Source organism: Gorilla gorilla, chromosome 6, assembly GCF_029281585.2.
Source record: "Gorilla gorilla gorilla isolate KB3781 chromosome 6, NHGRI_mGorGor1-v2.1_pri, whole genome shotgun sequence".
In the NCBI taxonomy this organism is placed as follows: Eukaryota; Metazoa; Chordata; class Mammalia; order Primates; family Hominidae; genus Gorilla; species Gorilla gorilla.
In genome coordinates this window covers 66,535,445-66,544,630 of record NC_073230.2, presented here as the reverse complement: position 1 = coordinate 66,544,630, position 9,186 = coordinate 66,535,445, and the positions used below count along the sequence as shown (strand labels likewise).

Genomic DNA, 9,186 nt, shown 5'->3' with positions numbered 1-9,186 from the left:
AAGCTTCTATAACAGGGATGGGGAGAGGGGTATAGCCCAGCTGAAATATTTGTCTTGTTTCTGCTTCCCCTCCCTTGCCTCCCTTCTCCTCTCTCTCCTCCCTCCCGTCTCTCCCTCCTTCCCTTCCTCACATTTCCCAAGCTGCCACTGCTGCTTCTGGGGTGAGGGGTCACCCAAGGGTGTGCTGTAGAGCAGAGCCTGGAGAGGTGGGCAGGGGGTGGGCGTGGCAGGGGCAGCAGAAGAGCAGCACTGTGGGTGGGGGTGGGGCACTAGGCGGGGCCTAGGACCAGCTGGGCTAGGACTGGAGGGGGAGAGGCATCTATTTTTGTTGGGTTGTGATATTTTTGGCATTTTATTAAAAATGGAAAAAGTTGTTTTAGTGAGCACTCATGGTGCTTTCTCCCCTCCTCTCCCAGGCAGACCCCAAAAGTGTCAGGGAAAGGCAGACCCCCTGGAGGGGTGGGGTGGGGCTGAAGCAGGGGCTGCTATGGCTACCAGAGGTGAGCTGGTGATGTGAGCTGAGCTGTCACATGACACTCTCCACCACAACGACCTTGCTGCTCTCGGACACTGGGGTCAGGTTGGTCAGGCCCCTGACATCTTCGTCCTGAGCTCAGTACTCAAGTGGTGGAGGCCCCAGATGGGCTGGGTCAGGTGCTGCCAGCACTGCAGGAGAGGACATGTTGAAGCCCCCAGGGTCACCTGCTTATCCCCACGGTGACTTCCTCTGCCTCTCTCCAGTTCCCACTGCCTGCCACCCTAGTCAGGGCCACTCCCTGGCTAGGAAGCAGGCTGGGTTGAATGTTCACAGCAGGGGAGGGGAGGGCGGGCCCGGCGGGAGCCTTACCTCAGCCATGGTGCCCTTGGCCCTGAGGAGGCAGCACGGGAGGTGCAGCAGCACACACAGCATGGAGGACAGTGGGAAGGCCCAGCCTATGGCCTCACCCCACCACGGGTACACGTAGGTGTTGTTGTAGACCAGCAGCTCATAGTACACAATGTTGAAGATGAAGATGCCCTACGGACCAGAATGCCACGGTTAATGGGGCCCCCACCCCGCCCTGCCTCCCCCCCTACCCCGCCCCACCTCCCCCAGCCCTTACCATGCAGACCAGCGGGGTGAAGAAGGACGAGCACCATTTCATCCAGGGGCAACGTCGGTACCCGATCATACAGGCAATGTCGTCCGTGAAGCGGTCAGCTCCTTTGGCGAGTCGAGGCGGGAGGGCCAAGCTGGAGACCTGCCTTCCCCGCCACCATGCCCCAGCCCAGCCCTCAGCCATGACCTACCGTACACCCAGGCCATCACCACGCACTCCCAAAAGGCCTGCCAGAGCAGGGTGGTGCCGCTGGACGAGTAGTAGTCAAACAGCGGGAAGACGTACATCCCTCCCTGGGGGACAGCCCAGTCAGGGAGGATGGTGGACGGCCACCAGAGGTCACAGGCAGACCCCCCACCCCACTGACGTCAGTCACCATGGAGAGATCAATGACAAAGAGGAGGGCACAACAGAGGGCCACAGAGATCTCCCTTTGGAAACGGAAGTAGTAGGAGGCCGGGAGGAGGTCGAGGAGGCCGGTGATGAAGCCCTCCACACCTACAAACTGTGGCCAGGGCAGCTCAGGCCAAGCCCCGCACCATCCTCCACCCCTTTCCTTGCCTGCAGCCCTCACTCTGCCCCCCTCCTGGCTCCCTGTCTCAGAGCCCCATGCAAACCTGGCTGTCAAGACCAAGCAGCAACAGCATGAAGAAGAGCAGGGCAGCCCAGAGTGGGGCCACTGGCATCAGTGTGACAGCCCGTGGGTAGGCGATGAAGGCCAGGCCCGGCCCTGTGGGAAAGGTGCAGGCTCTAGACCTTGCAGCCGATGTCCTGCCCTGCGTGCACCCTGAGCCCTGCCTGCAACACTCACGCCCATGCCCACACCTGCCTCTGAGGCGCTGTCAACCCTGGGTCATGCAGCAGGGGCTGGCAGGTCCTGTCTCTGTCAACATTGACAAATCCCAGGACCTGCCTCCGCAGGCCCACAATCTGACAAGTTCTGTTTGAATCCTCGTCACTTTTCAGCATTTCTATTGCGTGTTCTTGTACATCATGCATCTGGGTGGCAGTTGCTGCTCTGGAGGCGGGGCTGGGGGTAGGGCCCTACCTGACTCTGCCACCTTGGAGATGTGCATGCCCTGCTCTGCAGCCATGAAGCCCAGGATGGAGAAGACCACGAAGCCAGCAAAGAAGCTGGTCCCACTGTTGATGAGAGCCAGGATGATGGCATCCCAGAGGGGTGGAGGGGCCAGAGTGGATGGGTTAGGCTGCTGGGCAGGGCAGGACAGGGCACGGGTGGCAGGCTGGTGGCGCTTACTTGTAGCAGTTGTTGTTGAAGTGGTTGTAGCTGCCCAGGGCTGTGAGGGCCCCCAGGCCAATGGCATAAGAAAAGAAAATCTGGGTCCCCGCATCTGTCCATACCTAGAGGAGGGCCAGAGAGCACAGGCATGAGGAGCCTGCAGAGCTCCCCATCAGTGCCCTGCTGCAGCCTCCCCACCTCCACCTCACCTGAGGGGACCCCAGCTTTGACCAGTCAGGCTTGAGATAGTAAATGATGCCGTCCAGGGCGCCAGGCAGCAGCACTCCACGCACCAGCAGCACGACCAGGACCACGTAGGGGAATGTAGCAGTGAAGTACACGATCTGGGGGGCCAGGCTGCTCAGTGGGGACTGCAGCACCACCTCCCTCACAAGCCCACTCCCAGCACCTCCGGTCCCCCTTGCAGGCAGGTATGTTCAGAGGTTCCCATTCTCCTCCGAGCCATGACTCCCACCAGAGGAAGCTAGGGGCAAGGCTGGGCCCCGGCAGCCCTGGCAAGTGCAGTGGGGAAGCTCTCTGGGCACCTCGTTTGTCTGCAGGGACGCATGTTGGTGGGAAGCGGGCGAGCCTCTGGGAGATCTCCTCAGTGGGGACAGGAGGCGTGGAGCATGTGGGGAGTGAGAGCTGTGTGAGTGTGTGGGCAGTGCAGGTGTGGGAGGCCCAGGCAAGGAGCAGGATATTGGATCAGGGCCGGGTCCCCCTCCTCTTCGGGAGAGAGGTGGGGGCTGAGCAGGTGGAGAGTGGAACTGGGCCAGGCAGAGGCAGGCAAGACACGGCTGCCACACCATCTGCCCCCTCTTCCCACATGCTGCTCTGGGGACCTTGTCCCCCAGGGAGTTGGCCATGTCCCACAGCTCTGGACACTGTCTTCTTTGTTCAGGTTACTCCCCAGCCTGACCGGGAGCCCCCAAGGGATGTGGCCAGACTCTGCTGTGGGTCCCCAAGGCAAGATAGGCAGGTAACAGATGGCCAGACCAGGTCCACCAGACTGTCACAAGAGTCAGAGACTGGCAAGAGGGCACCGGTGGGGGTGATGGGCACAGGGAAGGGACAGTGCCTGTCGGGGCCTCTCCCCACAGGGGCAAAGGCTGCTGGGTCCTGGATTTGTAAGGTGGGGAGTGTTGCTTGGCTTTCAGTACCTCCCCCTTCCTTAGGGCTAGACTCTGGTCACCTCCCGTTGCCACAGGTATGCCTGGCACAGATATCCAGCTCCCAGGGCTGAGCCACCCTCCCCCCTGCATGCCTCTAGTGGTACCTTTCCCGTGGATTTGACCCCCTTCCAGACACAGACGTAGATCAGCACCCAGCAGGCCAGCAGACAAAGGGTCACCTCCCAGTTGAGGGCCCCTGGCACCTCCAGTCCCCCAGACAGCCTCAAGACTTTGTTCCTAGGGGAGGGAGGGAGGTCCCATGAGGCCTGTGCCAGCAGAGGATGGAGCCACAAGGTCTACCCCCAGGAGTCATGGCTCCTTTCTCTCCCACAGCCCAGGGTTCAGCGGGCCCTCTTGTCCATCTGGGCTGGGCCTGGAGCCCATGAGCCCCTGGCCTTTGGGAGGCCACTCCCATCCCACCCCACATGCAGCCCCAGCTCTCCCATCAGGCGGGAGTGACCAGGACAGTGATAGGCTGCCGAACCCAGGAGAGAGGCTGACCTGGCCCAGCCCCTGGGGCTGGCCCCAGGACTCTCCGAGGGCAGGAAAGGGAAGGCAGGGTCCAGGAGGGACTGCCAAGCAACACCCTGGTCCCCCCTCAGGGCCATTCCCCTGGAGCCGGGCAATGTGAGGGAGACCTGAGGGATGGGATGGGCTTGGCCCAGAGGTGCTGGACTCACTCCCAGAGCTTGATGACAGGGGACCGGCGGTTAGCAAGCTGGTCACAGGTGAGGTTGGCCAGGCTGGCATTGGCACAGTCTTCATGGCGGAAGATCTCCACGCAGTCGGGAGTGTTCCAGGTGTGGCCACATGTGGCCCAGGGCAGCGTGGTGGTAAAGGACTTGACCAGGTAATAGAAGCCCCAGGCCAGGACCATGATGTAGTAGGTGTTGCAGTAGAAGATGATCACCATGGAGGCGTAGTCCAGGCCTGGGGCCGGGAAGTCCTTGCCATGTAGATTCTTTCCTGGCCACCTCCCCCTGCCACCCCTTTATCTTCCCACCCAGGCTGGCAGTGCTCCCACCGTCTGTCCTTCTGGAGCCTTGTTTGTGGTGCTCCTGACTCCCCTGGACTCCCCCTTGTGTGAGCCCCAACACTGGGCTGACTCCGCAGCCTGACTCCTCTCCTCCAGCCACCCCCTAGACCCAAGGCAGAGTGAGCCCCTCTCCTCCTGTCCCCATCTGACCAAGTGCTGTTGAGTCTCCAGCCTCACACACCTGGCCCCTTCTGTGGGTCCCACTGCCACCATGGCAGTTCCAGGAGGTCCAAGCCTCCACCTGGCCACCCAGTAGCTCCAGTCCTCAGCAGCTGGTGGTGGTGGTGCTGGGGAGGGGGGGAGTTTCCAGTAGCCTGAGGTAGTGTTGGAGACAGTTGCCCCCACAGTGGGCAACCTCAGTACGTCGCTCCACCTGTCTGTGCCCCAGTGTCCTTGGGGATAGTAATAGTAGGACCTACCTAGAGAGCCAAGTGTGCTGGGCAGGTCCCATCCCCAGCCCTGCTATGCCTGGCCTGTCCTTGCCTTGTGGAGCTGCCTATGCCCCCTCTAGTCCCTGCTTCCCCAAGTTCACTGTGTGGCCTGAACATCTCCTCCAGGATCCCCCCTCAAGACTGGGATGCCATCACGTGGCCCCAGGCCTGGTGCTCAGGACAGGAAAAGATTTCTCAAGTGGGAGCCAGCTGGGAAAAGGGGGCAGTCCTTGAGGCTGGCCAAGGGCTGCTCACCTTTGAACAGGGGACAGATGTTCCAGACATTGATGCTGCCTGCCTTCATGAACTGGCCCAGCTCCAAGAAGAAAATGGGGATTCCTCCGACCAGGGAGATCAGGACGCAGGGAATAAGGAACACACCCGGGGGTGGAGGCACAGGGTGGACTCAGGGTGGCCCCCAGCCAGGCTGCCCAGGCCCAGCAGGCCAGCCCAGACTCCAAAGGCCCCATCACAACTTCCCACTGGGTAAGTCAGTGTAGGGGTGGCCACTGACTCAGGCCCCAGGTGGGGTCTTCAGGGGGTGGGTTCAGTGTGTTGAAGAGGCACTACAGTAGCCCCTGGGCCACTGAAGCCCTATTCCCTGGGTGGCAGAGAGGCCCTAGGCCCACAGGGCTTCCAGCCCCATGGTCACTTGGGGTGATGGCCATGGAGGACATGCACGCTCAGACACGCAGGCTGTCCCTAGTGCCGCGATTCCCTGTCTCAGGCAGCACAGTCAGGGCACATGCATGTGTGCGTGTGCGCCAAGGCTGGGTGATCAGGCCTGAGGGGCTCATCCAAAGGCAGGGAGCACAACTGTCCTGCGCTTGGACGCTTGCCTGCAAGTGTGAGGTCCAAGGCAGAGGGCGGGTGGGTCACAGTCCCCTGCTGGTGGGATGACCAAGTGCAAGGACAGAGGGATACAGGTGCGGGAAGAGGGGCCAGGCCGGCCTTAGCAAGCCCAGGGAGTCAGGCTCTGCAGGAAATAGGGGGTGACACAGGCCCTGGCCAGCAGGCTGGGGTGGGGGTGGCAAAAGGGCAGGGAGAGCTGGGTGCCACTACCCTCTTCTCCTCTCTGGGCCTCCTACCCTTGCCCTGGCTGGGCTCGCTCCACTACTCAGAGGCCGAGCTTGGCTGCAACTTGCCTGACTCCAGGTCCCAGCATCCTTCTCCTGACCTTGGGCAAAGGCCTTTGCTCTGGACCTCTGTTTCCCACACATCACCGGGTCACTTCGGCTTCCAGCAACCCCAGTGCTGTTTTGTAGTCACAGGACACACGCGTGCCCATCGCTGTTGCTAAGCTGGGCCCGGGCGGGCGGGCAGGCATAGGACGTGCATGCAGTGTGTCCAGTGGCGGCGCCAGGCGGGCCAGGCCGCAGGCTTCCCAAGCCTGGCTCGGGCACCCAGTGTTCCAGGCCCGGGCCAGAGGGGAGGGGCGGGAGGGCCGCGATGGGAGGGGAGGGCAGGGGGAGGGACAGAGTGGCCCATTGTGTGTGTGTGTGTGTGTTCTGTGTGTGCACACGTGGGGGGCCCACACAATGTGCCGCTTGTGTGCCCGACCCGCGGGGGCAGCCAGGGCTCCTTACCTCGAGGAGACCCCAAGGCACAGGCCTGCTTTCCCACCTCGGTGGCCAATCGCTCCTCCCAGCCCAGGAGTCTGGGGGGCAGTCTCGCGGGCATCGCCCGCCCCCTCCCCTCACCCTGCCAGGCACATGACTGCGAGGGGGGTGGAGGCGCCCGGCTCAGCCACCGAGCGGCGGCGGCGGACCAGGGGTGGCCCCGACCCCGCGTGCCCGGGGGCCAACCGCTGCCCGGACTTCACCCCTCCGCGGCGGCTCCTGGGGTTGGGGGTCGGGCGTCGGGGGCCGGCAGCCTGCTGGGGGAGGGGGCCGCGGCGGGCGGGGGAGCTCACCTCCGCCGTTCTTGTGGCACAGGTAGGGGAAGAGCCACACGTTGCCCAAGCCCACGGAGAAGCCCACGCACGAAATGATGAAGTCCATCTGGCGCGTCCAGGTCTCTCTCGCGCGGCGGCACGGCCAGGCGGCCGCCGGCTGTCCCCAGGCCCGCGGGGCCGTCGCCCTTGGCTGGGGCCCCGTCGGGCCCAGGCGCGGTGAGGGGGCCCTTCTTCTGGTCGCCGGACACGCTATAGATGCCATTCTCAGCACTCTTCTTCGCCATGGCCCCGGCGGGCCGCACGGCCGGGCCGGGGTCGCGGCGCCTCTCGGGGGGCGGCGGTCAGGCGGGGGGCACCGGGGGCACTGGGAAGGGCCCCGAGGGCGCGGGCCGGCCGGGGGCCGGGGGGCGGCCGGGCCGGGGGACGCGGTGGCGGGAGGGCGGCGGGGTGCGAGGTGCGGGCAGTGCTTTCAGAAGCAGTCCACGAAGCACTTGAAAGTAAGCCTGAAGAATATCCTGTGTGTCGGGGGCCCGGGGGCGCGCGGGCGGTGGCGGGGCCTGGGCGGTTGGCGGCGGTTGTGGCTCCCGAGGCTCTTACCCGCGGCCCGGGCGGCGGCGGCAGCCGCGGCTCCTCGCCCGACCCGAGGCTCAGCCTAGCGGGGCGCGGGCGCAAGCGGCGGCCGGAGCAGGGGCCGGGTCCCGCGGCGGCTGACCGGCTCGCCCGCGACTCCGGTGGCGGCGGCGGCTCAGGCGCGCCTCGCCCTCTCCTTCCCGGCGGCAGCGGCTGCAGCCGCTCTCGGGGCCGCGGCGGGCTCAGCGACTCGCCGCCGCTCTCCGACTGTCCCTCTCTTCCCAGTCCCCAGCCGGCCGCAGCTTAAAAACCGACTCCGGGGTGATGTCACTATCGCCCCACCCCCATGGCCGGCCGCCCCCCTTCCCCTCCCCTCCCCCTCCCGCATCCCTCCCTCCCGCCCTCCTCGTCACACTCCGCTCACCTCGTCCCTGCCCTCCTCCTGGGGAGGAGACGCTGCTCCAGCCGGAGGCAGGATGGTTGCTACCTGGGGCGGCTGCCAGCTCCTCCCGCAGGGCTCCGGGCCGCCCCTCGCCCCAGGGTCGCCGGCTCCTAGTGCAGCCCAGGCTTTCTGGCCGGCCCCTCCCAGCCCTAGGTAGACGTCCCCCGGGCCCCCTCAGCCCTCCGCCTCCCCTTCTCTCCCTTTCTCCCCACTCCTGGCAGGCTGCAGCCGTCTCCTCCCGGTGCTCCCTCCTTCCTTGAGCTTTGTCCACCGCTGCCCACTGGTGGCTAGAGCTTCCCGGCTACCCTGGAAGCTGGAGGCCGGGACCAGCTCTTCAGGTGACAGGCCTCTGTGTCTCCACAGTGGCCAGAGGGGAGCCTGCCTGACTGATGAGCAAGGCTCGACTTTGTCACCAAGGCAAAGAAGGGGCCCGGATAAATGACCCCAGCGGCCCCCATCCCTGCCTGGTGTGAGAGTGGGTAGCGGCTTCGGACTTGAGGGGACTGGAGCGGGAATAAGGCAAGGCTGCTCCCTGGTGCCTGGCGGGTGCACAGACCCTTCCCCAAAGGCCTCAGCCCTGAGGTCCTGGCTGCCCGCCCCCCACCCACCCCGTGTTCCTCTCCCCAGGACCCCCCAGGCCTACACAGCAAGAGTCAGCTTTTTGGGCTGCCTCTCTGCCGCCAGCTGAGCAGCTTGTCTAGAATTTTCTAGGACTAAGAGTAGCCTGGGGGTGGGGTGGGGAAGGAAGTGGTCATTGTCCTGGCCTGGGAGGTAAAGTGTGCCCCCCTCAACTTCAATCTCCCTGATCTGATCGTGGACACTGCAGTCCCCAGATGGCTCATCCCGTTAAGCTAAGCCTGCGGCCATCCCTCCAGCTTTAGGAAGAAAAGCAGTTCTGGCCCAAGCCAGATTGAGCTTCCTGGGTGAGGGAGGGGCAGTGTCCCCACCCAGGCTTGGAGGAGGAGTCTCAAGGGGTGTGTGTGGTTGGGGGAGACACAGGCGGTGTCACCTGTGCTTAGACCAGGGGCAGTGGGCATGTACCCTTGAGGTGGCAAGGTCACACTGCTCATCAGAAGTTTCTCACTAGGGTCTTCTCTGGCCCAGCCTTTGACTGAAGCTGGTCTGGAGACAGGGGCATTAGAGAAGTGACTCATAGATGGCCTAAAGAAGCAGGGCCACTCAAGGACCCAGGACAGAGGGAAGAGGGCCAACCCAGCTGGACCACAGGCAAACCCCATGGCCTTTGAGGGAAGAGAGAAGAGGACCCGGTGAAGTAGGCTCGGAGGGCCTCAGCCCAGCAG

At 64.2% G+C, this 9,186-nt stretch overlaps 1 pseudogene; it reads right to left on the bottom strand.

Moving 5' to 3' along the window:
- Positions 1–341: 341 nt before the first annotated feature.
- On the bottom strand, positions 342–7,157 carry LOC129534610 (sodium- and chloride-dependent creatine transporter 1-like; annotated as a pseudogene).
- Positions 7,158–9,186: the final 2,029 nt, after the last annotated feature.